A 27,586-nucleotide genomic window follows, 5' to 3' on the forward strand; every position below is an offset into this window, starting at 1 on the left:
ATGTACCTGGTCACTATAAATGGGAACCTGCTCATCAACCTGGCCATCCTCTCACAGCTCAAACTCTGTGTGCCCATGTACTTCTTCCTCACCAACCTGTCCATGGTGGATGTCTGTTTCAACTCCACCAACCTTCCCCAAGATGCTGGTGAACATCCAGACTCACAGCAGAGCTATGCATGCTGCAACACACACATTTTCTTCTTTCTGCTATTTGGAAGCCTGAATGAATTTTCCTGACCATGATGGCCTATGACCTGTTTGTGGCCATATGTCTACCCCTGCACTACATGATCATCATGAACTCCCAGGTCTGTGTGCAGCTGGTGCTGGTGTGCTGGGTCATTGGTGTCCTGAATGCACTTTTGCAGAGCTAACTGGTGCTGAGGCAACCTTCTGCATGCAACTAGAACCCCCCACTTTTTCTGTGAGTTGAATCAGGTGGTCCACAGAGCCTGTTCTGACACCTTTCTCAATGACCTCATGATGGATTTTACAGCTGTGCTTTAGGGAGGAGGTCCCCTGGCAGGGATCCTGTACTCCTACTTTAAGATCACCTCCTCCATCCATGCCATCTCATCAGCTCAGGGCAAGTATAAAGCCTTTTCCACCTGTGCCTCTCACCTCTCTGCTGTCTCCCTATTTTGTGGCTCAGGACTAGGTGTGTACCTCAGTGCCAGCACTGCCCCAAGTTCAGCCTCAACTGCAGCAGCCTCGGTGATGTACACAGTGGTCACCCCCATGCTGAACCCCTTCATCTACAGCCTGAGGAACACAGACATGAAGAAGGCTCTGAAAAGACTGTTGTTCCATAAATGATAGTGGAACACATAGTGTTGGGTTTGAACAGTGTCAGTGACTCATGTCTCAGGTTCAATGTCAGACACTGTGATCCATTTATCAGAGAAGGTACCAGAGCTTGCTTAATCTGTTCGTTGTCTTTTTGTAAATGATTAATTCCTCTGTGTACTGCAAGTGAATGACCCATTGCATTGCACTGTGTTTTATGTGGAAAGTCAATTTTTTTTATTTAAACTTATTAAGAGTAAGTGTAAAAAGTTTAAATCACATGATTGTAGAAAAAAAAAAGGAAGGGACAATTGAAGAAGGGAAATATGACTAATTTCTTCAAGTTTTATTTAGGAAATACATTAAATCTGTTCATTTTATATCCATAAAATGTTTAAAAATACATTTTTAAAAATCATAAGAATATCCCCCATCCATTTGTTAAATCCATATAATTCAATGTTGCTATCCTTGGTGCTGGGATAGAAATTTTGGCAAAACACTTGCTTCTTCCTTGGAGTTCTAAGAAATCTTCCTACTCCTGGTATGATGGTAAGTTATCAGAAAACTCTCCTTGTAATTCTTCTCATGAGGCTCTGGAAGGTGACACACTGTCAGTTTATGGTTGTTTTCAATAGCTTTCACAAGCCACCTATCATTGCTTAATAAGACTTAAATTCACCTGCATAAAATCCTGTGGAAGTTCATTGTAACTGAAATACAAAGAACAAGGAAATCTGATTATCTCAGTGACATACATTTCCACGTAACCCAATGAGTGCTGCTCACATATCAGATTTCTAGAGATGCCACACTGTTTCTGAGACATGTGTAAGAACATTCATGAAAATGTGACTCAGAAGGTTCAGCTTATGCTGGCAATGCCATGATCCCACTTTGAAGCAACTGTCTGAGTCCCAGCATTCCCCTTCTGATCCACTCTTGGATAATGCTTCTGGGAAGGCTGCAGATGTGTGTGGATTCCTGTCACACAGTTTGGACATCACAGGATTAAGCTCCTGGCTTCATGGAGGCCCAGCCCTGGCTATTATGGACAATTAGCAGTGAGCCAGCTGATGGAAGATCTCTCCATGTCTCATTCCCTCCCTCTCACTCACTCAGTCTTTTGTATTTAAAATAATCCTCCCAGACCTGGCACAATAGAGCAGTAGTTATGATCTCTACCTTGAACGCATCGGGATCCCATATTGGCACAGGTTCTAATCCTGGCAGCTCCACTTCCCATCCAGCATCCTGCTTGTTGCCTGTAGTTGAGGATGGTCCAAAGACTTGGGATCCTGCATCCATGTGGGAGATCTATAAGAAGTTCCGGGCTTTGGTTTTGGATTGGCTCAGCTCTGATCATTGCAGTCACTTGGGGAGTGAAACATCAGAGGAAGATCTTCCGCCCTGCCTCTCCTCTTCTCTGTATATCTGACTTTGCAATAAAAGTTATTTATTAACTTATTTAATAAAATTAAATAACTATATAATATTGAGAAACTTATAACTCTAATTTGAAATATGCAATAAGCGTCGCTAACGAAGAAATGAGGGCAAGAAAAGATCAGTCTAATGGACTTTGAGTGGTATAAGTTTCATTGAGTACATATAGCCAATTTTGCAGTACTGTGGGATCTGGAGGAATTTTCTGTGTGGGCGCATGTGGTGGAGTGGGGTCACAATAGTTTGGCAGAGAGAAGGGACCAGGTGGTCCAACACATGAAGCTGATTAGAGAAGGCAAAAACACAGCCCCTGTCCCAGGAACAGCCTCTGCAGACTGAGTCATCACCCTGCCCATTCATGCAGTGAACAGTTGCTGTAAATGACTGTCCCAGTATTGACAGGAAAGGACCAGCTGAGGGGAAATGTCTGCTTGGAAACCCGCATAGTAGCAGCTGCTGGAACACAAAGGTCTCAGGGTGATTTGTCTTCTCAAGCCTGCTTGTTGCATTTGGGGTCCTGAGTCTGGCACAGGGTCCAGTGCTTCCCTTCTTCCCTCTGCTGTACCTGATACCAAGCTTCATTGCTGGCAGCTGACACACTCACCACTGAGCAACCAATGTAGGCCAGGCTGAACAAGGTTGGGATATGTGGCCTAGCACCCAGTCATGGAAATTCTGGCTACTGCCCCTCTGCGCTCTCTGTAGTTGTGTCTCTCTTACTGCTTCTCTTCCGACCAGTGGGTTTGATGCTCTCACCCGCTGGTCTCTAACTGAGCATGTGCTGTCCAACTCCACTCCGGCCTGTCCCTCCAGATGCTATGACCAATGCAAGACCATCACTTTCCAGGCCACCTCTGAATGCTGAGCAGGTAGACAGCAACAGAGCATGGTCCACATGAGGCCCTGCTCCTTTGTTAGCTCTGAATGAAACAAAGAAGCTGGACCTTGATCTGTGTGACACTCCCTAAGATCACAAGGTGCTTCTCCTGAGTGGACATGAGCCATTGTGGGTACGTGAAGGCTGGACATTGTGGACATTGTGGGTGCATATGAGGGCTGAAGAAAAATGGGAAGTTCTGTGTGATTAGACACAGAAGCAAGCCTTTGAAGCCAACCAGCACAGACAGACCCAAAGTCTTTCCCTTGATCGGTAACCTGGAGGGGCTCCTGGTCGCCAGGCTCCTGGGTGGAATCTCAGAGAATTCCATTTGCCTGCACCAAAGAGACAATGACAAAGTTCTGGCAAGGACCTACGGTCCAGGGAAGGTGCAGGTGGAGGAGGAAGAAAGCCACACCCATGAAAGTTCTGGATTGCTGCAGATTGGGCTTTCAGTTCATTACTGAGATGTCCGCCTGGTCGGTCAGCTGTACCAGGAGCACTCTACAACTTCTCTAAAGTTGGTGATGCTGCTGCCCATCATTGTCATCATCATTGTCATCATGACAGTGGACACTCCTGCATCTCCCACCACAGTGCCCACTCTACATCCGGCACGTGCCCCCTAGTAACACCTACCAAGGGAAGGTAGCAGGTGAAGGCTGTGGCACGTGGGAGGTTCAGCCTGACCCAGCCCCAGCCACTGTGGTCACTTGGGGAGGAGATCAGCCAAGGGAAGCTAGCTCTGCCCCATCCCCATTCTCATCTTTCTAGTAAATACAACAATAAACATTTTTGGAATGCGAGGCAAGTCACACATGAATACAGGAAGATGTTTTGTGACATATAACTGATTTACCACAGCTTTTCAAATATGTGAGAACCGTTGGTTGCCTGTAAACCACCAGGGGTTATGGGAGGGCCAACAGCACTGGATCACAGGCAAGGAGCTCATGGCCTTTGGAGCTAGTCTCGGGGGTGGGGGTGCCTTTCTTGGGACATCCGGAAACAACCAGGACCCCTGCAGTTTGTCACAACTAGAGACAGAGCCCAAGGCAGTGGCATTCTCATCTACAGGATGAATATAGGACAAAGATGTGCTGGGCCAAACACTTGGCCTCAATTCACAGTCCTTTTTGTGATTGGCTGCAGCTGGAATCAGTACCTGCTCACAAGAAAGAAGACATGCAGGTGGGTCCTCCATCATCAACTGTCCACTGCTGTTGCTGTAGGCTGGCAGCCTCTGGGGAAAGGCCGGATTCTAGCCAAGGGCACCTGCTGCTGCAGACTGGTGTTCAACAGTGACACCTGGTGGTGGGAGCTGACACAACCACGCTGGTGGATGGCCAGTCACTGGCTGGGGTGGACACGGAGGACCCCTTAGGGGACAAAAAGGCCCCAGAACCGGTAGGAAAACCGTGAGGCTGGAGGGAAGCAGTGAGTCTCAAGAGAAAGTCCACTGATGCCAGTGAACTGAGTCAAACAGGTGTTTGAGCAATGAACTTGCAATAGTCCGGGAAGGATGACAATATCCTGATATCCCACACTGACTCAACAAATCACAGATGTTTTAGGATAAATCATAGAGGGACACATAGACATAGGCAAATGTAGAGTTATAGGCCTATAGCTTCAAATAAATGCTTATTAATAACCCCAATTCTGTTATATGCAAAATGTATGCCCATCTGAGGGGAAGAATGATCCCAAAACGTACATGGAAATGATGACAGCAGCTCCATAGGGAATGAGGTTTGGGTAGTTATTGTCAGGTGTCGTTCAAGGGACTCACTGCAGGAAATTCTGAAATCTTCAGAGGTCTAGACTTGGATTAAACTCAACAAACACCTCCAAGCTAACAAATCCCAATGAGACACCTTAGAAAACCATCCCAAAGCATACAAAGCAATGAGTGGACAGCTAATGCAGGGTTTTTGCTTTGTTTTCTAGTTAGGAAGTTTTAAAATTTCTCAAATTAGTATATATTCATAAATCAATGCTCAGTTATTTTAATAATAGTTGCTTATTTGACAGCTATTTTCACTCAAGGGCAATGTCTTTCACATCAAGCTCATAAAAATATTTAACTGCTACCGGGAGCAGAATGAGGGTTTGGGGAGGTTACATCCACTCGACTGCTAAAAACAGAATGTTACATTCAGCAGTGGCAATCACAACAAAGTTTTATTATGAGAGGCAAGGCAACAGACTGACCAACCGACTGGCTGACCAGAGTGCGGCCCCAGGCAGTACATTTACAAAATGTTTATAGGGGCAGTTTGACTCAGCTTCAGGGGGAGCACAACTTACAACAGCTAGACAGGTGAGTGAGGAAGGATCACACATTCCTTGCTTAGCTCAGCTTGCCAGCCCCTACCTGCTCTCCTCAGGTCTGGGCTCAAAATTTGGAACCACCTATGACAACCAGACCCAAATCTTGAATTATCTATGTGTTAATAAGGCTGGAACCTTGATTTATGGGGATTGGGGCTATTGGCACTAAAGGTCACATTGGCCATTAGGCTTGCAAGCTCACACAGTTTCTCAGCCAAGCAAGCAAAGCAGTAAGAATTGAAGTTAGCGAAAAGAATTGAAGTTAGCAATGAGCCATGTTTACTCCATTTTGATTTCAACTCTACAGGGAGAAAAAGAAGATGAAGAAAATACAGTCATCCTCAATAAAACCACAAAAATAGGAGGCATCTCTATCCACAGAAACACAAATCAGGATTATTAAAATACTAGGCCATGAGTGCTCCTGCTCACTTTTTAATGGCAGAAGCCAGTTTTTACTTGCTAGAGCCCCATCACCTCCACTTGTACACATGCCTCCCACAGCTGCTAGAGCCTATCACCTCCACTTGTAAGCATGCTGCCCACAGCTCTGCAATCAGCTTTTCAGTTCCCTTGTTCTGTCAGTTCAAATACTACAAGGAAATCTAAGCGCAAACTCTGCCTGAGGAACTATTTATTTGTGTGAATCTGCAGCTCAACAGAAAGCATGGTTGGTTTTAAAGCAACGTGGGAGACCTGGAAGAAATTCCTGTCTCCTAGCCTTGCATCTGCTCAACTCCAGCCATTGCGTCCACCTGGGGAGTGAATCAGTGAATAGAAGATCTCTGTCTCTCCTCTCTGTATACCTGAATTTCCAATAAAAATAAATCAATAAATTTTAAAAAGCATACAGTCGTGTATTTCTTCATTTCTTCATTTCTTCCCAATTGGCCCATCACTTCCTGCACATGAGCATCTAACACATATTCAAGTCCCACCACCTTCCCAGTGTGAACCAGGGTGAAGAGCGAGGCGACACACAACTGGATTAGAAAGCAAATGGAGACACAAAGTACAGATTTGTAAAACTAGGAAACCAGAGGTTTCCCCTCTACAAAAGGGAGAGAAACCTCATTGTACTCTTCCCGGAAGTTTTTATTTTCTTAGGGTATCAAATTACTCAACTGACATGGCAGTAGTCTAAGTTCACGCCTCCACTTCCACTACTAACTGCCAGGAGGTTAGAGTGGGCCAGAGGGAGGAGGAGGACAGTGGGATTCCTCACTGAGCACCCGAGTCTGTGTGTCTCTTCCCTTTGAAGGACACCTGCATCTGAGGGCTGTGGCCAAATCTGCATGCAGAATGCACTAGCAGATTTGTTTGCTTTGTTTTTGTTTCTTTGCTTGCTTTTTTTCCCCCAGATTGTTCAGTGCAGGCTCTTCAGACTGAATGGTCTCTGGCACTCAAGCATGAAAGACAACATTCCATAGAAAAATAAGATGAAAAGATCCAGGGAGGATTAGGAATTAGGAATAAGCAACAATCATGGCCTTTAAGGAGATGGAAGGGGATGTGACACACAAGCCTGGGGAAAGAACACCAATAAAGGAGGAGGCTGCTTCTTCTATCTTGAGATGGAAAAGCAAATGAAGAGGTGTGTGCCCTGGCATTTCTGCAGTCCTGGATTGTGCAGATGGAAGAGTTCCTGTTCAGAAGAGCAGTGGAATGCACGGGTATGTCTCCTGCTGAACAGCCAGGGCAGGGGAAGGGGAAATGTGTTGTCAGGATGTGACCTGCACAGGCAAGCCATTGGGAAGTGGCCCTGGGACTCTGAGCAGAAGGGAAACTGCCCGAGGCCTCTTACAGACATTTCAGTTCTGACCTCAGACCCATTTAAAAGTGGGCCCACTCAAAGCTGAAATAAGTCTTATGTGATGCAAGCTGTAGGCAACTTCCTAGGTTGCTTTGTATCTAGGCCAATGTCACACTGCTGGGAGTAGGCAACTTGTACCTGGTGGGCATTCTGGGCCTGGTTATTGCCAGTTCTGTGTTAACAATACCAGTATGCCAGCATGCCAGCATAGTTGTTTATTATTATTATTATTATTATTATTATTATTATTAAAGGTAGTTAGGAAAAGTAGGGAAGGCAGGGAACTCCATGCTAGGGCACGCCACCACAGCCCTGAGGTCGGGGCTGCAGATTGCCTAACAAAGGGGTCTGGAGACATATTGGAGTGGATTGGCTAAGGACGTGTTTGACAGGGAAAGAATGACTTCTAGAGTCCTCCATGGACCTGGCCACTATACTTGAAGGCAGGAGAGGGAGCTGAGATGGAGCTGTTTAGAGCAGGGATCCCAGAAGTCATGTCTAGGCCAGGCCTAGGCACCCACCCATGTGCAGGTTTTGGAATGGACCAAATAGTATCACCCACCGGTCACTGGTGCTTGCAAACCCTGGGGCTGCGAGGCATGCCTGGTTGGACTAGGCCATAGTACACCCACCTGCGAGTGTCAGAGTAGAGAGTGGGTCAGGACAGGCTGGGCCACAGCACCCATCAGAATGGGAAAGAACTAGATCTAGGGGCAGCATCTGTAGAATAGTGAGCTCACCTTTGTGGAACTGCAGCAGCTGTCAGTTTATGTGGAGAGGTGGGGATGGCAACTGGCAAAGTCAGGCTGGACCACAGACTCACTTGACAGGAAACTGCCTCACACTCATAGGGGCTGGGGCTGGGAGGAGTCTGAATGGGACTAGGCCATAGCATCCACTGGAATTCATGAGGGCCAGGAAACGGTGTGGGCTACACCTGGCTGTGCTGTGGTGGGCTGCAATACCTGCCAGTGAGAGCTAAGATTGGGGGTGGGCCCATGCCAGGCTGGGTTGAAGCATGCACAAGAACCAGGACTGGGAACAGGCCTGGTAGGAGAGCTCTCGGGCCTCCTGCTGGGCTGCTGTTCCTACTAGGAGTGTGAAAGTCATGCCTGTGGGCAGACCAGACTGGGCAAGGCTGCAGCACCCATCAGCATGTATGTGTGGGTGTGCCAATTACCAGGCTAGACTCCAGCACCAGCTGGTACTTGCGAGAGCCAGAAACGATGTGAGACATATCAGATTAGGCCATAGTATCTGTTGGGTTACATGAGAGGTGGATTTTGGTGTGAGCCAGGCAGGGCAAGGCTTTAGCTCTCATTGGTGAGTGCCAGAATAGGTGTGGGCCAGTTTGGCTAGGTTGCAGTACCTGCTGCTGAGTTCCATGTCTGGGGGCCAGCCATGTCAGCCCACTGGCACACACGAATCCATTGCTAGCAGCTGAACTGGCAGGGGAACTTGAGGAACTTCCTTGCCAGGTTGAAGTTTTTGCTGGGGAGTATGAGAACCTGGGTTGGGGCAAGCTAGACCAGGCTGGGCTATAGTACCTGCTGGTGAGTATCAGGACTGGGGGCCAGCCATGTCAGCCCACTGACACACATGAATCCATTGTTGGGAGTTGATATGGTAGGGGAACTTGAGCAACTCCCTTGCTAGGTTTTAACTTCTGCTGGTAAGTATGAGAACCAGGGTTGGAGCAGGCCAGACCAGGCTGGACTACAGTACCCATTGGCACGTGTGAGCTGGGACTGGGGGTGGGTTTGATTGGGCCAATTCACAGCACACATATTAGATCACTGAGAATCGAGATGGCTGGGAGCAGGGAGCAGGCTGGGCCTGTTTGGACTTCAACAGCTGTCAGTTTACATGAGAGCTGGTGCTGGCAGTGTTAGGCTAGGCTAGGCCAGGATGCTGCACCCATTGGTAAGAGCTGGACTAGGGGCAGACTAGGCTGAGCCAGGTTATAGTACCTCGTGACAAATGCCAAGACTGGGAATGGGCCATCTCAGACTGGGCCACAGCACCAGCTGGAAAGTTCTAGGACTGGGTAAGACACATATAGGCCTTGACCACACTACACCCTGGCAGGTGCAAGATCTGGAGCCGGCAACCTACCTGGCAGAAGAACTGTGGGCATTTTCTTACTAGGATGTACCTACTATTGGTGAGCATGAAAACCAGGGGTGGGGTTACACTAGGCTAGACAACATGGTAGCACCTATTGGCATATGTTAGGGTCAGATCTGAGGGCAGGACAAGTTAAGTTAAGTCAGCATCCTTGGGTGTGCACAAGAACCAGATGGGATGCAAGCTGGGCTGGGTTAAGCCTTACCAGTGGCTGGCATGCACAAAAGAAGAGCTGGGGCAAACCTGGTACATTTGTAGGGGATTGTCCCACCTATGGCACTCACTGGTTAAATGACAACTGGATCTGTGGGGGGTGGCTGGGCTAGGCAACAGCATCCATTGGTTCATGTGAGGTTTGAAGTTGGGGGTGGAACTGACCAGGTAGTTGTATCTACCAGTATGTGCATTGGCTAGTGCAGGTGATGAACTGAACTTGAGCCTGCATTGTGTGGCTGGCACACTTAAGAGTCATGTCTAAGGTCACCCTGGACAAAGCTTCTTAGAGGACTCTCCAACTGGATCACTGAACTCAAACTGGCCACAGAGAAAAGTTCCAGGATGTGTCTTTCAATTTTGGAGTCATGTATTGGGACTGAACTCTTGAGTTGCTAGAGCCTGTGCAGTGGACATCGACTGCCTCCTCAGAGAATGGAGAGCAGAACAAGTTGGACAATTCTACTGGCCCACTTTTGCAGCATCTGGCTGGGTCTGTGGATGCACTTGGTCACCCAATAGAACTCAGAAAGATTGTTTTCAGCCCTAGAGCAACGAAATGAACAGCTTCTCAAAACTATCAAAAACACTCAAGTAACACTCTCAGAACACTCTTCCCCACATCGGGATCTCTGTGGTGTCATCACAGCACCAACCCCCACTTCCAGGTGCTAACATAGTGTGACAGCAAAGAGTAGCCCTCTCCCCCACCTTCCCTGCATACATAGGAGAAAAAATAACAACTATAACATTTGTGCCACCCACTTTCTCCATACCTGAGCCTACCCACCCTAATCCGAGGTCCATATGGACAAGCATCTGAATCAAATCGTGTAAAATACATGCAAAAATTTTTTAAAAGATATTTGTTTGAATAAATAAATCATGAAATCACTGTGTATTAAAGCAAGGCAAAGTAACAGTGAAATGTTTTTCAACAAAATTTTGCTCTCTGTTTCTTTAGTAACCCTCCTTTTTAGCTCAGCCTTCATTACCCATGCTCCTTAACTTTGATCATGAAACATTCACTTACATGGTTAGACCTACAGACTTCTGAAAGCACGTTCTACTGTGTGAGGCAGAGCCACACCCACTAGGTGCTGGTGTACTCTGATGGGCACCTGTTCCCCATCCTCTCTCCAGCCCCTCCCACCACCCCAATGATTTCCATACATAATGCAAATTTTAGAAAACACTTGGGAATAGTACTGTGTAACAAATTCAATATGAGTCACAGATACACAATTTTATGATTTGAAGGAAACACATTAAGAAAGTAAAAAAAGAACATGAATACATTTAGTAATAATTATTGTACCAAATAGATGTGAAATGTTATCATTTCAACATGTAATCTGCTGGTGGTGTACATATATATATATATATATATATGTATATATATATAATATGTGTGTGTTTCAGGTGCCTAGACAACCACAGAAAGCCCCTCTAAAGATACCAAACAAGGAAATGAAATAATCACCGTAGTGCCAAAGAAGCAAACATATTTTTCAGGAATGGATTCAGACCATCAATTCAATTAACTGAGGGTGGGGATATGCTTGGCTACAAGTAACTAATGAGGAAGGAGGCACAGGGAGGTGCTGTTCATCCCAGCCACGCTTGGCCCGAGAGGCAGTCATAATTCCACACAGGAAGTCTACTTCCTGCTGGCACTCTCGGTCTGCTGAGAGTGTATGTGTTCTGGGGTCCTCAGGCGTCCAAAGGACTGGATCAGGGGTGCATCCCACAGTAATCAAAATTGCAGAAGTTACTAATGATTTATTTTACGCTTCTTTTAGAGTCTGGATCGTGGAGTGTTGTTTGCACTTACAGCACAGCCTGGTTGGACTGAGCACATTTCAAGTGCTTGAGTGCTGTGTGTGGCCATCACCATCACGCTGGCCAGAACAGTTCTGAGTCATAGAATCTGCAAAGGTCAGCCATTTGCTATTCCAACAAGCCTGGAGAAGCTGAAACATTCCCCTCTGTTGGCAACGCCCGCGTTGCCAAGTACCCCGAGCCCCGAGTCGAGCGGAGGGACTAGGGTTATGAGACAGACAAGACAGACAACACACAACACACTGAGACTTGTTCCTGTGAAGTGAAAACTTTTATTCAAAGTCAAACTCTCTTATATAGTTTGCTTGGCCCCTCCCAGGATCTTCCCAATGGTTAAGCAACACCTAAGCTCCCCCAAGGACATGCAAAAAGGGGAAGCAGGAAGGAGGGAAATTGCAGTCAGGACGTGCAAGAATGGGAGGCAGGAAGGAGGGAAATTGCAGTCAAGCCACGGGCTAAATGTATCAGGCCATGATTGCCCTTCCTGTTACACCTTGGAGAAACAAGCTGTGCTGTGGAGTTAACCCTTGGGAGACCCGGCCGTGCATGTCCCCCTTTTTTTGTTTTTAATGGACACCTGTCTTAGGTTGTCCAGCAGTCAGTTGATGCCTTACCCGTCATGGGGAGCCCCACCCGGGGCATGTGGGATCCCTGTCTTAGGTTGGTCATCAGCTCTGCCAGATCTTACCCGTCTCTGGCTGCCCGTTACACATCATGCTCAACCAGAATTGAGCTCTAGGATTTTCCACAGCTAAAGTCATCACAGTTTGTCAAATGATGACCTGCTCCGGGGCTTGTTGCCTGCATAGGTGGCAAAGAGGAGTAAACAGTACTGCAATCATGGCTGTAACATCAGCCCCATGGCTAAGACTCCGCTCCATTCCTTTAACATCCCTGCTCTCAGTTAATGCCATTTCATGGGGGTAACACATATATGATGTTAAATTGAGGGAGTAGCTGGAGATCTGCATTTCTCATGGGCAGGATGCCAGGAAGTTGCACCACTGCTGTCAGGGTGTCTTCCTCCCAATGCCTTCATTTTGCAAGAACATCATTCGGAGTGGGATCATGCTGAGTTGGAGCCAAGGAGATTTGTCGTGTAAGTCTCTCGGGAACCCATCTCGGTGATTCTTCATCCTGAGGAAAAACACAAACAGAGCCTCGCCCCCATGTTAGTACTGGATCTGGTCCCCGCCATTTATTTGTGGCCAGATCTTTCCATTTTACTTGGCCTTTATTCTCATTAGCAGAGCGTAGCCAATGGCGCTCTGCAGGAACTACATCATTGGTGACAGTTAAAAAATTTAACACATAGATGGCGGATGCCAGTAGGGAATGGGGAGAGCTGCAATGTTCGGCCACATCCCCTTTCTTTATTTTTTCTAGATAAACTTTAAGGGTGCGATTGGCACGTTCAACAATGGCTTGACCCTGAGGATTGTAAGGGATGCCTGTTTTGTGAGTTATATTAAAATCTTTGCAGAATTTTTCAAAGCCTTGGCTAACATAAGCCGGTCCATTATCAGTCTTAATTTGTTTGGGGATCCCCATATAGGCAAAGGCCTGTAAGCAATGGGATTTAACGTCTTTTAATTTCTCTCCTGAATGAGCAGAGGCATATATTATATGGGAATAGGTGTCAACAGAAACATGCACATATTGAAGTTTTCCAAAGGAAGGGACATGGGTAACGTCCATTTGCCACACATGATTGGGCAATAACCCTCTGGGATTAACCCCTAGGGATGGGACAGAGTAATATTGAGCACAGACTTCACAATTGGTGACAATCTGGGTGGCTTGTTCTCTAGTCACCTTAGCATGTAGTCTTAGAGAAGCTGCATTGAGATGGAACCTTTTATGAAGGTGCACTGCCTGTTCATAAGGGTCCATAGTCAGAGATATGTGCAACACCTGAGTCAGTGCATCTGCCCGCGCATTACCCTCACTCAGGGGGCCAGGCAAGGAGGTGTGCGCTCTTATATGCCCAATAAATAAGGGATGAGTGCGCTGCCAAATCTGCTGCTGTAATTGTAAAAGAAGAAAATAAACTGAGGAGGTCGGGGCTATATAGGCTGTGGTTTCTAAAGGTAAAATAACATGAGCTACATAGCAGCTGTCTGTGTATACATTCAGGGGCTCATTATGGTAAATTTGAATGGCAAAAAGCATAGCAGCTATTTCAGCGGCTTGAGCTGATTTGTGGGAGATGGAAACAGCCCGTTCTTCATGTCCAGAAACTATAGCAGCCTTGCCTTTAGCTGACCCATCAGTAAAAACTACACGGGCTCCTAATATGGGTTGTTGTCTAATTATTTTGGGAAAAACAACCGGATGTCTTTTGAAAAACTGTACTAAGGGATGGGAAGGATAATGATTAATTAACTGAGAAGAAACCGTGGCACAAAAGACAGACCAATCATCAATATTATTTTGTAGCCATGTCACCTGTTGGGAATCATAGGGAATGGAGATGAAATCAGGATATTTCCCAAAAATCTGCAGGCTGATCTTGCATGCCTTATACAACAAAGATATAACAGCAGTGGGATAGGATTGCACAATTTGTCTAGTGGATGCTGGGGAGTGGACCCAATATATAGGTCCAGTTTGCCAAAACACTGCTGTAGGCGCGTGATTGGAAGGAAAAACCAACAACCGCATTGGCGCCTTATAATCCACATAACTAACATGAGCATTCTGAATGGCATGCTGGACTAGCTGCAGACATTCCCTGCCTTCTTTGGACAGTTGTCGGGGTGAGGAAGGATCTGGATCACCTTTAAGAATATCAAAAAGGGGCTTGAGTTGCCCAGTAGAAATGTGCAAAATTGGCCGGATCCAATTGATATCACCTAACAAACTCTGCAAATCATTCAAGGTTTTCACATCACTTAATCTGATGGTCAAATTCTGAGGGGTGACACCAGTTGGCAAAAGCTGATGGCCTAAATACTGATAAGGAAAATCTGTCTGAATTTTATCCGGGGCAACAACCAATCCGGCTGTGGCTAAGGCCTGATAAATACATTGTGCTGCTAACCATAGGATGGAACGAGTTTCAGCCGCGATCAAAAGATCATCCATATAATGAATCAAATAGATATTTGGAAATTGTGATCTAATTCCTTTTAAGGCCTTATCCACATAGATCTGACAAATAGTAGAACTGTTCATCATCCCCTGAGGGAGGACAACCCAATGGAAACGTTGGGAAGGGGCTTTTAGATTGATGGACGGTAAGGTAAAGGCAAAACGCGGAGCATCTTCCAGGTGCAAGGGAATGGAGAAAAAGCAGTCTTTTAAATCTAACACAAGCATATGCCAATCTTTTGGTATTCCCACAGGAGATGGCAAACCAGGTTGCGTGGCCCCCATAGGGGCCATGACAGCATTTACTGCACGTAAATCTTGCAAAAGCCTCCAGTTGCCATTTTTCTTTTTAATAACGAAAATTGGGGTGTTCCAAGGAGAGGTGGATGGAACAATATGTCCAGCCTCAAGCTGCTCCTTTACCAATTCAATTGCAGCCTCTAATTTTTTGCTTGAAAGGGGCCATTGTTCAACCCAAACAGGTTCATCTGTTTTCCATGTTAATTTAATGGGCTCCTCTAACTGACGAGGCTGCTCTACAATGGCCCCTGCAAAAAATGTCCTAAGCCTGTTCTATCCCCTGGGCTACGAACTTCAATCTTTTTATCACAGACTGGTTGGGGGTCACCTTGAAGATGTCTGCCCAAGCCCTTTCCAGGAAAGTATCCTTGTCTATTAAGCATATTTGGCACAGGCTGAGAGGTCAACACAACATTCATGGCACTCAGCAAATCTCGTCCCCACAGGTTAATAGGAATATGTGGTAAAACATATGGCTGGAAAATTCCTGAATGACCCTCTTGATCCTTCCACCTTAACAACCTAGCACTTTTCTGTGGTTGAGAAGTTCCTATCCCTTGGAGAACGGTTGGGGTGGCCTCTAACGGCCAGGAGCTTGGCCACATTGCCTGGGATATAACTGTAGTATCTGCCCCAGTATCAAGTAATCCTGTGAATTTTCTCCCTTCTATCTCTAACTGCAAGGTAGGTCGGGTTTGCATGTCGGAGACCCAACATGCCAAGGGGCCGGAATCACCAAAGTCTCCTTGTCTATCTCTTTTATGAATAGGGTTGTCTGTTGGAACCTTAGGGATCAAGATCAGCTGGGCAAATCTCGCTCCTGGTGGAATGATGATAGTGCCTTTGGCTGATTCTATCATGACTTCTATTTCTGCGGGGGTATCCTCATCTATCACTCCTGGGAGTACTCTGATTCCATGCATGGTAGCACTGCTTCTTCCTAGGATCAGGCCCAAGGTATTCTTAGGCAAGGGGCCCCTGACTCCTGTCTTTATCCGCTGGGGCCCCAGGAGTGGGGTCAATACCTCTCCGGAGGCGGCACAGAGGTCTAGTCCTGCGCTACCTGGTGTTGCTCTGAGGAGAGTTGAGATGTCTGCATTTTTTGCCGTGGGAGCGGGACTCTGAAAGTTGGTACTGTTCCAGAAGCTACAGGTGTCTGCTGGGCTCCGTACACCTGAGGTTGGGGGGCCCGGAGCGGGCCCCTGACCCCGTTTCCCGATAAGGGATTGCCTTGGGCATCATACCTGGACCTACAATTACTGTCCCAATGATAGCCTTTATGGCATCTCTGACAGAGATCTGGGGCCGGCAAGGATTGTGGGGGTCGCCTTCCTTGTTGGGGGACATTAGGACACTGTTTTTTAAAATGTCCGGACTGTCCACATGCAAAACAGGCTTTAGGATATGCCCTAGGTTGAGGCTGAGGGCGTTGAACAGCAGCTGCTATCACTTGTCCAAGGGCATGGGTGGAATCAATATGTCTGCAAATTTTAAGGTAATCATGCAGAGACTTATCTCTATGGGACCGAAGAGCATCCTGGCAATATTTATTAGCATTCTCAAAAGCTATATGTTTAATTACTGGCATAGCTGGTTCTAGGTTACTAAAGATCTTAGTAGCAACCTGCATAATACGGTCCACAAATTCTTGAAAAGGTTCTGCAGGGCCTTGCAAGACCTTAGAAAGCTGGTCTCCTGTATTAGCATTAGGTAAAGCCTTCCAGGCTCCAAGGGCTGCATTTGTTATCTGTGCATAAACTCCTAGATCATAATTAACCTGTTGTTGGATGCCCTCAAAAGGTCCAGTGCCAGTAAGCATTTCAAAGCTTCGATCTGCATGTCCCACAGCTGCGTTCTGCTCAGCAAAATTTCTGCACCTATCCTGAAAGTCCGCTTTCCATAGGAGAAAGTCACCACCATCCAGAGCGGAACGACACAATTGCATCCAATCACTAGGAGTAAGATTCAAACTTGAAAAGGATTCTACCAGTGCCAGAGTAAAGGGTGCCTGGGCACCATAATCTTTAACAGCCTGCTTTATATTTTTGAGGTCTTTAAATTGAAGGGGCTGATGCTCCCGGCGAGGGGGACCCCTCGAACTGGGACCTCTATGACTGGGAAACATCGAACCCCGCCTACTGGCTGATCAGTGGGGCTATCACTCCAGGGCCGCATGGGATACTTATTGGGTGAATGGCCCACAGCTTCCTCCTCAGGAGGAGCGGTAGGGGTCACAAAATTAGGGGCATATGGTGGTTGCCATGAATTGGACAACTTGCCAGAGAAATGTTTATCTATTCCCGCCTTCTTTAATTTTCTTTTAATTTCCCTAATTTCTTGCTTTAAGAAAATCTTCTCCTCATCTCTTTTGTTCTCACTCACTACTGAAGAAGAGGCCTCATTCTCTTCTGAAGAAGAGGCTTCGTTCTCCAAAGAGCCAGCTTCACTCTCCTCTAAAGAAGAGGTCTCATTCAGGGTGGCCTCACTCGAGGTGGCCTCACTTGAGGACTCAGTTGAGGCTTCCACAGACAGCAAAACCTCTCTTTCCTGGATTTCTTCAAAAGTATTTTGTACTTTTTTTAACTGTTTTTTAACTTCCACCTTATCACTAAATAAAGAATTACGGACTAAGTGTCATAAAGAAAAGTTGGCAATAGGGAAATTCTCTGGGTCCTTTTGCAAGCAGGATTGCAAATTAGTCTTAACCTGTTCCCAATCGGGGACACTCAAGTTCCCTGAAACAATAAACCAAGGACTACTGGATTGAACGGCTTTAACAAAATTTCTAATCATTTTAGTTTTAACTGGCTTCCCCAGTTGATGTAAAAGTTCTTCAAGCTCAGTAGTCAATTTATTCTTGGAGAAGGCAGAACCCATCTTTTTTGTAAGGTAAATGAAACACCAAGATCCAACAATATTTCAAAACAAAGGTAAAACTTTACTGTATTTCACAACAAATCTTAAATCAAATTGTGTTTCAAAACAAGACTAAAATCTATTATATTTCACAATAAATCTTAAATCAAACTGTATTTCAAAAGAAAACTCCCTCTCCTACCAGTTTAGGAAAGTCTTACAATACGTCCCACTTACCTGCTGGCCAGTTTCCCGGGACGACTCTTCGTCGTGTATCCTCTCTTTCTCGATCTCGGTGGAACCTCCAGATGTTGGCAACGCCCGCGTTGCCAAGTACCCCGAGCCCCGAGTCGAGCGGAGGGACTAGGGTTATAAGACAGACAAGACAGACAACACACAACACACTGAGACTTATTCCTGTGAAGTGAAAACTTTTATTCAAAGTCAAACTCTCTTATATAGTTTGCTTGGCCCCTCCCAGGATCTTCCCAATGGTTAAACAACACCTAAGCTCCCCCAAGGACATGCAAAAAAGAGAAGCAAGAAAGAAAGAAATTACAGTCAGAACGTACAAGAATGGAAGACAGAAAGGAGGAAAATTACAGTCAAGCCACGGGCTAAATATATCAGGCCATACCCCTCCATAGAGGGGTTATCAAGGTTACATTTTCTTTAAAAAAAAAAAAAAAAGAAAGAAAATCCCTCCTACTTTATATGAGATGAGGATGGAGCTATTGTGAGCATCTTGAGTACTATAATATGCTTGTCTCAGTATATTGCTCTTTTGTGTGGAAGGGTCCATTAAAGGTACAAGGCAATGCTCTGTCCAAAGTGGCTGCATAGGAGACAAGGGGAAGGCAAAAGACAGAATAAAAAAAACTGTGGGGCCCGGCGCGGTGGCGCAAGTGGTTAAGTCCTCGCCTTGCACGCCCGGGATCCCATATGGGCGCCGGTTCTAATCCCGGCAGCCCCGCTTCCCTTCCAGCTCCCTGCCTGTGGCCTGGGAAAGCAGTCGAGGACGGCCCAAAGCTTTGGGAACCTGCACCCGCGTGGGAGACCCGGAAGAGGCTCCTGGCTTCGGATCGGCATAGTATCGGCCCGTTGCGCTCACTTGGGGAGTGAATCATCGGATGGAAGATCTTCCTCTCTGTCTCTCCTCTCTGTATATCTGCCTTTCCAATAAAAATAAATCTTTAAAAAAAAAAAAAAAAACTGTGGAACTGTTGCTGCAGTATAGCATTTTAAGCCACAACTTGCCTTATCAGACCCCTGTGGATCCAGTTGCACTACCTCCAATCCAGCTCCCTGATAATGTGCCTGGGAGGGCAGTGGAACATGGCTCAAACCCTTGGACCACTGCCACCCATCCAGTCTTCTTGCTTCTGTCTGGGCAAATCTGGCCATGTGGCATTAGGAGAACCATATCAGTGAATGCAAGGTCTCTATCCCTTCCTCTCTATCACTCTACCTTCCAAAAAGGAGTTTAAAATCTAGTTGTGTGTTGTTTTTTCTTTTTAATTTTTAAAGAAGCACTGTTTCATTCAACAACAACTAAATCAAAAAGAACATTCTTTTGGTTTCCAATTCCTCAGTAAGACTGGATTCCTATGTTTTAGCATTTCTTTTTATCTTTTTATTTTTTTTTACTTTTTGATATGATGATAGAATATATTTGACGGGGTATTTGCAATCCAGCAATGAGGGACTTAATGCACAGAGATATTAATCCGTTCCACTAACTGACAGTCAATAACCAAGGTTTATTAACAGCAAAAGACTTTTAAAGACTGAGAGTCACATAGGCATAAGGAAGGTCCAAAACAGAATGCAATTTGCATGCTAGTGAACAAGTGGGGTCAATCAGTAGACAGTGTTTTCTTCTAGCAGGCTACTAATAATTAAACAGCATACACTAGAAAAAATGCCTCTCGTTGACCTGTTATCAAAATTCATGGTTTAGGGAGCACTTGAGTCCCTGTTTTTTCTACTTCAACTGCTTCAGGCCTTTTGCCCTGAGTTTCCAGAGTTTTCTCACAGCTGGCGATGCTTTCACACCTTCACATCTGCAAGATGTCCCATTGTCTCTTCCTGATCAATTGTCTTCCTATAACTGGGCTCTTTATAATGAATAAAGATTGATTAAGTTCATGGGAAGTCCAGGAGTACAGAACTGGTATCTTGTGAGAGCTATCTGGTTACACCATACATGTCAGAAGATAGAACAGGCCTGTGTGAGCTTGGGTCTTCCAATTCCACTTCATATAAAGCCACAGGTCCCATCTCAAGACTCATCCTGAAAGCGTTCCCAATTCTATTTGCTCCCAATGGCCCCGTCTCCAAACACTAACTTATACATGCACTTGTGGCCTGAGTTTCCAGCTCATAGCATTAAGTGGGAAGTTAGAGACCAGCATATGTTATATGAAATGCCTAAGGGAAAAAAAGTTTCTGTGGAAACAAATGTAGTAGCGTCTTGCAGCCTGAGAAGCACACCTCAACAGCCAACACTTCTCTGCTTGGAATGCATGAGCAGTTCTGATGGGACTGGGTAATAAAACCTTGGGAGGAGTTTTAACCAGCAGCAAACCCTTTGTCCAGGAGAAGGGCAAGAAGAGATATGATCGGAAGAACTGGCCACATTTCCTTCCCTACATCTGGGTTTTTTTTTAGCTTTATGTTATTTTTTATTCAAGAGACAGATATACTGGAAGGAGGGAAGATAGAGAAAAAGATCTTCCATTCACTGATTCACTCCCCAAGTGACCAAATGACTAGAGCCAAGCAGCTCTGAAGCCAGGAGAAGGGAGGTTCTTTCAGGTCTCCCACGTGGGTGCAGGGTCCCAAGGCTTTGGGCCATCTTTTACTGTTTTCCCAGGCCACTTACAGGGAGCTGAATGGTAAGTGGAACAGCCAGGGCATGAACCTGCATCCATATGGGATTCTGGCAGATGCAAGGCAAGGATCTAGCTGCTAGGTTATCTTGCCAAGCCCTGAACACATTCCCTTTTAAGCTAGGTCTGGATACAGGAGTACTCCCTTCACTACTTCATTTCATTAAACTTGTTGGCCACCAATACGTCATAAATTCTTCCTTGCCTGGTGATGGGAACCCTGAGCAGCAGATCACCAGCAGGGTATTTGGCACCCAGTCTGCAGAAGAGCAGTGCTGAGTCACCTCAGCTACAGGTGTATTTTGTGCCAAGCCATCTGTCTTTACTCCTGACATGTCTAATGACTCCCAGTCTCTTCAATAGAAACTGGGCCAGTTTCTTCAGCATAACCACCTTGGCCTTCCATGCTCTGTGCCTTTTCTACAGTTCTGTAGAAAGGCTGTTTTGTGGGGAGATGGAGGCTAGATGGCCTTCTTATGGGTTCCTACTTGTCTCAAGATGAACCCAGGGGAGACCAGGAGTACAGTGCTTAGGAACTCACACTGCAGGATGTTTGAATGATGACCTTTAACCTTGGACACTTGCAGCTGGCTCCCCAGAACTCTCAAATGAGTCTAAATCACAGCATGGGGCTAGCGTCATTTTTTTTTTTCTTTTTTCTGTTTTCTTTTTTTTTATTACTTTTTTTTAAATTGTTGTTAACATTGTATTATGTGATAACCTAAAAACCCATTATCATGCTATGGAAATAATGCCAAATTAACATTGCCCTTATTTGGATGCCAAAAGGATTAAACTCCATTCTTGGGCTTTGAGGAAATGGCAGCCATTGATCTAAAACTTCCTTTTCTTTGCTTTCTCGCCGACCTGCAGTTTGTTGACTCCGTCCCTTTCCCTGGTGGGTGTCATGAAGAGGGATGTTTGTTCTCTCAGCCTTGGGTAGCCCACGTTACCTAAGGAAGGGGCATATATGGTTTCCATTTGGGTGAATGACCAAAGAAACATCCACTTTGTATTTTGTTAAAGTAATCTATTGTGGGCCCGGCGCGGTGGCGCAAGTGGTTAAGTCCTCGCCTTGCACCCCCGGGATCCCATATGGGCGCCGGTTCTAATCCCGGCAGCCCCGCTTCCCTTCCAGCTCCCTGCCTGTGGCCTGGGAAAGCAGTCGAGGACGGCCCAAAGCTTTGGGAACCTGCACCCGCGTGGGAGACCCGGAAGAGGCTCCTGGCTTCGGATCGGCATAGTATCGGCCCGTTGCGCTCACTTGGGGAGTGAATCATCGGATGGAAGATCTTCCTCTCTGTCTCTCCTCTCTGTATATCCGCCTTTCCAATGAAAAAATAATAAAAAAATAAATCTTTAAAGTAATCTATTGTGTTTTGGGTTAAGTATTGATTGTGAGAAACAAATGAATTTCAAAAGAATTAAAACTTTTAAAAGCATGTACTTACTTTAAATCGATCATTTGTAATTAGCTTAAATTAGCTTAACTGTTATCTACAACTGGCTAAATTACCTTGACTAAATTAATGAATATTTTTAAAAATTTTTTTTATTATATTTTTTTACAATCTTTACATGGTTAATTGAAGTAAAGAGGTTCAAGGGCTATAGGAAAGTGGGTAAGACTATTGTTTCCATATTGTTTCCTTCATGTTTAAAAAGGGGTATTAAGGAAGAAGGCCCACCCAATTTCCCACCCTGCCCAGGTCCCAGATGTAGGGTATGCTCTGAGGTTCTTGCTCAAGTGGTTTTGATAGAGCACCAGTTATAAATCACTGCCAATCTTGCCACTCCAAGCATAATGAGGTCTTTGAAGAATCCACCAATTGACATAGTCCATCATAGAGTCACCATTTGCCCTGTATTTCCCTGCCAACATATAGCTGAGATGGTTGATTGACCTGTTCTGTCTTCTCTCTTTTCTTGGTTAGGATTCTGAGTCCAGCATTTCCATCAAAGCAGCTCCCCAGGAGAATCCCCTGTGCCCGGGCCAGATGGCCTACTCTTTCTGACAACACGGGGCACTAGAGCCTTCACAGCCTTCCTACAACGAAGACACCCCAGGGTAATCTCTGCCCAGTGTCATAGATGCCACTCCATGCAATAGCAATGGCAAAAAAGCTTTTACCTACTTCCCACCCAGGGGCCATTTGTGCAGAAGATGGAGGGCAGAAGGGGAAGTGGAAAGACCTGGAGCCTATTCCTTTACAAACCCCAGTCTGCATGCAGTGTGCTTTCAGTCCTTTACCCAGCTGTCCATCCAGTCTGCAGGTGCACTAGCCTGCCTGCTGTTCCTCTCTGTCTCATGTCAAAATTCTTTCTTGCATCAAGATTACAACTCCTGAGCAGACAACTTCCAATAACAGTAGAAATCTTGTCTCTGCAGCTCGTTGCAGACCAGTAGACCTCCTGGATGTGCAGGGGCCTCTTGGGAGCAATTGTGCCGGTTACTTGGTGGGAGATGGAAGAACAATGTCAAGACCACAAAGAATTGCTCCATGTTCAGTGAGCGCATGTGAGGCACCTGAGACTTGACATTTCCTACAAAAGAGCCCTTACATGGGGAATGCGTTTCAAGTAAGACACAGCCAGCGGCACCTGGCTTCTTCTTGTAGGGTAACCTTGAGCTGTGGTCAGCTGTGTAGGGGTTCAGCAATGAGAGCAAATGCAGACATCAGACAAGAAGACATGGTCTAGGCCAAGAATGAGCTCAGTCTCATGACTTTAGATGAGCAGAGATAAAGAACGGAGTTGGGGTATGGGGTGTGGAGACAGTGGGAGAGTTCAGGCAGATGGAGCTGCTATGGAAAGGCCTGGGGTAGGGGCATGGTGCAGCAGTGGTGAATGTCCAAAGAATACAGGCAGAATTGTTGTTGGAATGTATCCAACAAAATAAGCTGGGTGACAGATGCAAAACTGGGAACCTGCAGAGAAGAGGTTCTGGGAAGAGGAGGCGAAGGACCCCTCCTTCAGAGTGCATACTGCCCCCAGTGAGTCCTGGGAGGTGTTTTTGTGCTCTCCTCCATGATAGGTGAACATATAAGCTCTGTATAGTCAGCTAACCAAGGGCAGACTGTGCTTATCTATTCCCCATTTCAATAGCGCTTTGACCAAGGTGTCTGGCTAACTTTCCTTGAACTCCCTGCTTACAGGCATGACCTAAATCTGAATTGTGTTCTAACTATTGTTTTATTGAGCCTAACTATAACTTGGAAATAAGCTTTTTCAGTTGCCCAAGAGCACTATCCCTTCATTTATTTTGGCCATTCCCTTCTCCAGGATCCTGCAAGATAAATTTGCAAGAATGGATCACAGATCAATCAGTGGATCCTTCAACGACCTCATCGTGCTTGGAGTGGCGAGATTGGCAGCAATTCATGAATGGTGAACTATCGAAACCACTTGATCGATTATCTCAGAGCATGCCCCACATCCGGGACTTGGGGTGGGTAAGACCCTGGGTGGGGCTTCTCCATCAATATCCCTCTTTACCTCAGATACAGGAAGGAAATAATGTGGAAACAATAGTGTTACCCACTTCCTTATAGCCCTTGAACCTTTTTACCCCAATTAACTAAGTAAATGTTGTTAAAATATAATTTAAAAAAAAAAAAAGAATGGGTCACAGAATGTGGGCAGAAACAGCCTCTCTTAGCTCCAGATTTTCAGGCATAAAACTCTGGCCTTTGCTTCACAGGAACTGGAGGAGTAGGCAGCCTAGAATGTTCTGGAATAGGTGAGTGTCAGAAAATAATTTGGGAGCTACAAAGAGCAGAAACTCTTCCAAGAAAAGATTGGAAGCAGGACTTACCTGCTGCATAGTACCTAGCTAGTTCCAGGCTTGGAGTCGGGGGGAGGGTTTGATTTGCTGACCACCAAGGAAAGAATAGCTCAGCCAAATATAAAAAAAGAATTTAGATGGCCTTTATTTCAGGGAACATCAATCACCGGTTTCCCTTCCCCATTCCATAAAAAGACAGTGAGGTAGTGGGCTACAGAGAAAGAAAAGTGCGGAAGAGACTTGCAGGGGGTCTTTTAAACTCCTCTTGAGGGCCCAGAGCGATAGGATAATGGTTAAGGTCCTCACCTTGAACGTGCCGAGATCCCATTTGGGCGCTGGTTCTAGTCCCGGCAGCTCCACTTCCCATCCAGCTCCCTGCTTGTGGCCTGGGAAAGCAGTAGATGACAACCTAGAGACTTGGGACCCTGCACTCACATGGGGAGACCTGGAAAGAAGTTCCTGGCTCCTGGCTTCGAATCAGCACAGCACTGGCCATAGTGGCCACTTGGGAAGAGAATCATTGGATGGAAGATCTTCCTCTCTGTTCTCTCCTCCTCTCTGTACATCTGCCTTTCCAATAAAATAAATAAATCTTGAAAGAAAATAAATAAACTCCCCTTGACCCAGAAGTTGAAATAGTGGGGGTTTACCTCGGCCCTTATTTGGTTGGGGAATATAAATTTGTGGTCCTCATTGGTGTAACTGTGGTTTCCCAGTCTGAGGGGCCTGCCAGAATTCCACTGTCCATTCCAATTTGATTGGAAGCAAACTCTGCCCTCCTCCAGTTACCAAGGTAATCATCAGGGCAGATTTGATGAGAACAAGTCACAACTTACACTGGCCTGGCACAAAGAATACACTGGGAGAGGCTGGAGGACACTTATTGAACAGCAATTCATGGTCAGGGAGCCAATTATTGGGAAGAAAGGAGAGAGGCACAGGAATGAGGGAGATGGAGAGATGGCAAGTGAGCCCATGAAGAGAAGGGAGAACGCAGCAGGACCAATCTAAAGTCTGAGGTCAATGCCTGGACCAGTGGTGACTCTAACATGGGCCACTCAGAATACACTACACTGCCCCGGTGCTAACTCCAGTTAGTTAACCTGGGCTTTGGAACTACAGCCCCCTAAGGACCGTGTGTTGACACTGAAGGTTGAAGGATATGATCACAACCATTTTCCAGGCATCTCTGAGAGAAATGGAGGCAACAGACCAAGTAAGCTGCATCCTGAGCAGACAAGGCATTGCTGCTGCCAGGAGACACAGCCACCATAGGTTCTGCTGGGACAGGGGAGGTCACTGATGCCCAATCAGGCCAATGAATGCCCAGAGGCAGTTTCTAATTTCATCCAAGGCAGTACGTGCCCACATTTTAGATTGCTATTGAAGAGACAGAAGTTCCGTCTGTGGCCCCAAGTCACTGATTTCTGCCTTTCCTTTCTGTTAGCCACCTGGTGGGGAAGGCTCTCTGCTGTACAGCCCAGGCCCTCCCAGAGGTGCAGCTGTGGAAGCAGTGGGTCCTATGGCAGGCACCTTCACACAAGCACCTTGCCTCACTACCCAGGGAACAGATTGGAAATACATACTTTGAGAGACAGCTAGAATTCATCTGCAAGGAGCAACTCACAGTGATGAAATGGAAAGGCAAGGAAAGGCATTACGGTAAGGGAAAGGGCAGGTCAGTCCTCCATTTGTGCTTCATTGTACCGGGGGATCCAGTTGTTGCTTGGTAGGCTTTTTAGCAGGCCATGATTCATGCCTATGACGAATTCATTTCAAGCCCTGGGCTTTATTTGATATAAAATTTACCTTTTTTTTTTTTTTTCCTGGGGAGAAGTGTATTAACTCTGGGCTGCTGAAACATGTTCCATTTTAGTGTTCCAACTCCTCTTGAAGCTAAAAGGTGATCAGAACATTCCAGCTGAATATCAAGCTCCTCTACTTTGTCTACTTTGTGCATTGCTTGCATAACAAGAGGTCTAGGACTCTTCTCTTTCTGTAGGAGAAACCAAACCCTTCCACAAGAACTGCCTTGTTTCTGCCTGTATCTAACTTCCTGCCTTATACCCAAAGGACCTTATACCAAAGGTTCCAGACACAGGATAATCTGACCCTCCACTACCCAACTTCCAGCCATCCTTCACTCACCAAATTAAGTCATGCACACCCTTTCTTGTGTAAGAGAAAATACACTCATTCCAGAATATCCTACTGGATTCTAGAAAGTGACTTTTCACTTTCTAGTGACAGCTTCTGAAAGCTTCTCCCTATCCTCTGGCTTTGCTTCAAGAACACAACTCCCTGTGATGGGGACACTCAGTGGTGGCCGAGGATGTGTCAAGGAGCAGGTTCTTCTACCAGCTACCAGTGAACAGAAGCAGTGGCAATGATAATGGCAATGGGAAGAACGGGACCTGAAGCACGTGCCTACTCATCCTCCACCCACAATGGAGACATGGAGAAGACCTGTTGGATGCCCAGCCTGTTCCTGGGGCAGCTCACACTGTGACAGCCCTTCCCTGCAAGAAGACAGGCTGATCATGTTTGATGTGGAGATGCACATGAGCAGGGACAACAGCTTGCAATCAGAAGAAGAAATTGTAGGCGAGAAAGAAGCAGAAGCATTGAAGAAGAGTGCAGACTAGGTGTCGGGTTGGTCCAGTAGACCAGAAAGCATTCCACCCAAGGAGTTCTGCTTCTGACATCTGAAACATTCCGTGTCCCTGAGCATGAGGAAAAGCAGTGCCATGAAGAAGGTGGGTGCAGGGGGATGGTATTTTTGGCGGAGTTCCTGAGTTTGTTCTCCCATCTCTTCCTTGCGCACATGTTTGTTTTGGGGCTAGCCATTGGAAAACGACTGAGCACACTGAGAGCACCTACTGAGGGGAAACCAGGCCCTGAGTGGATGTGTGTGTGTGACCTCTGAAGTGGTGTGCTGTCACAGTAGTTTATTGGAACTTGAGACCATTGTAGGTATGGCCCAAACTAGCACCCTAGTTTTACAGATCCAGTTCCAGTAGCTCTCAAATCCAGTATTTGATTCCAGCTCTCTTGAGGCATTTTACTATCCTTATTCCCTTTTTGGCCTGTAAGACACTTTCGAATTTCCTAACAGAGTTTACTGTTGCTTAGAAATTGGCAAGGGCTTAAGTTCTGTAAATGCTACCAGCAGATTATAATTTTGTCAGCAACGCTAGTATCTCCTCTTACTATTACCAGCC

At 46.1% G+C, this 27,586-nt stretch overlaps 1 pseudogene; it reads left to right on the forward strand.

Moving 5' to 3' along the window:
* Positions 1-27,291, forward strand: LOC121171845 (annotated as a pseudogene).
* The last annotated feature ends 295 nt before the right edge of the window (positions 27,292-27,586 follow it).

This window comes from Ochotona curzoniae, unplaced genomic scaffold (genome assembly GCF_017591425.1).
Source record: "Ochotona curzoniae isolate NIBS_2020 unplaced genomic scaffold, NIBS_Ocur_1.0 scaffold_274, whole genome shotgun sequence".
NCBI lineage: Eukaryota > Metazoa > Chordata > Mammalia > Lagomorpha > Ochotonidae > Ochotona > Ochotona curzoniae.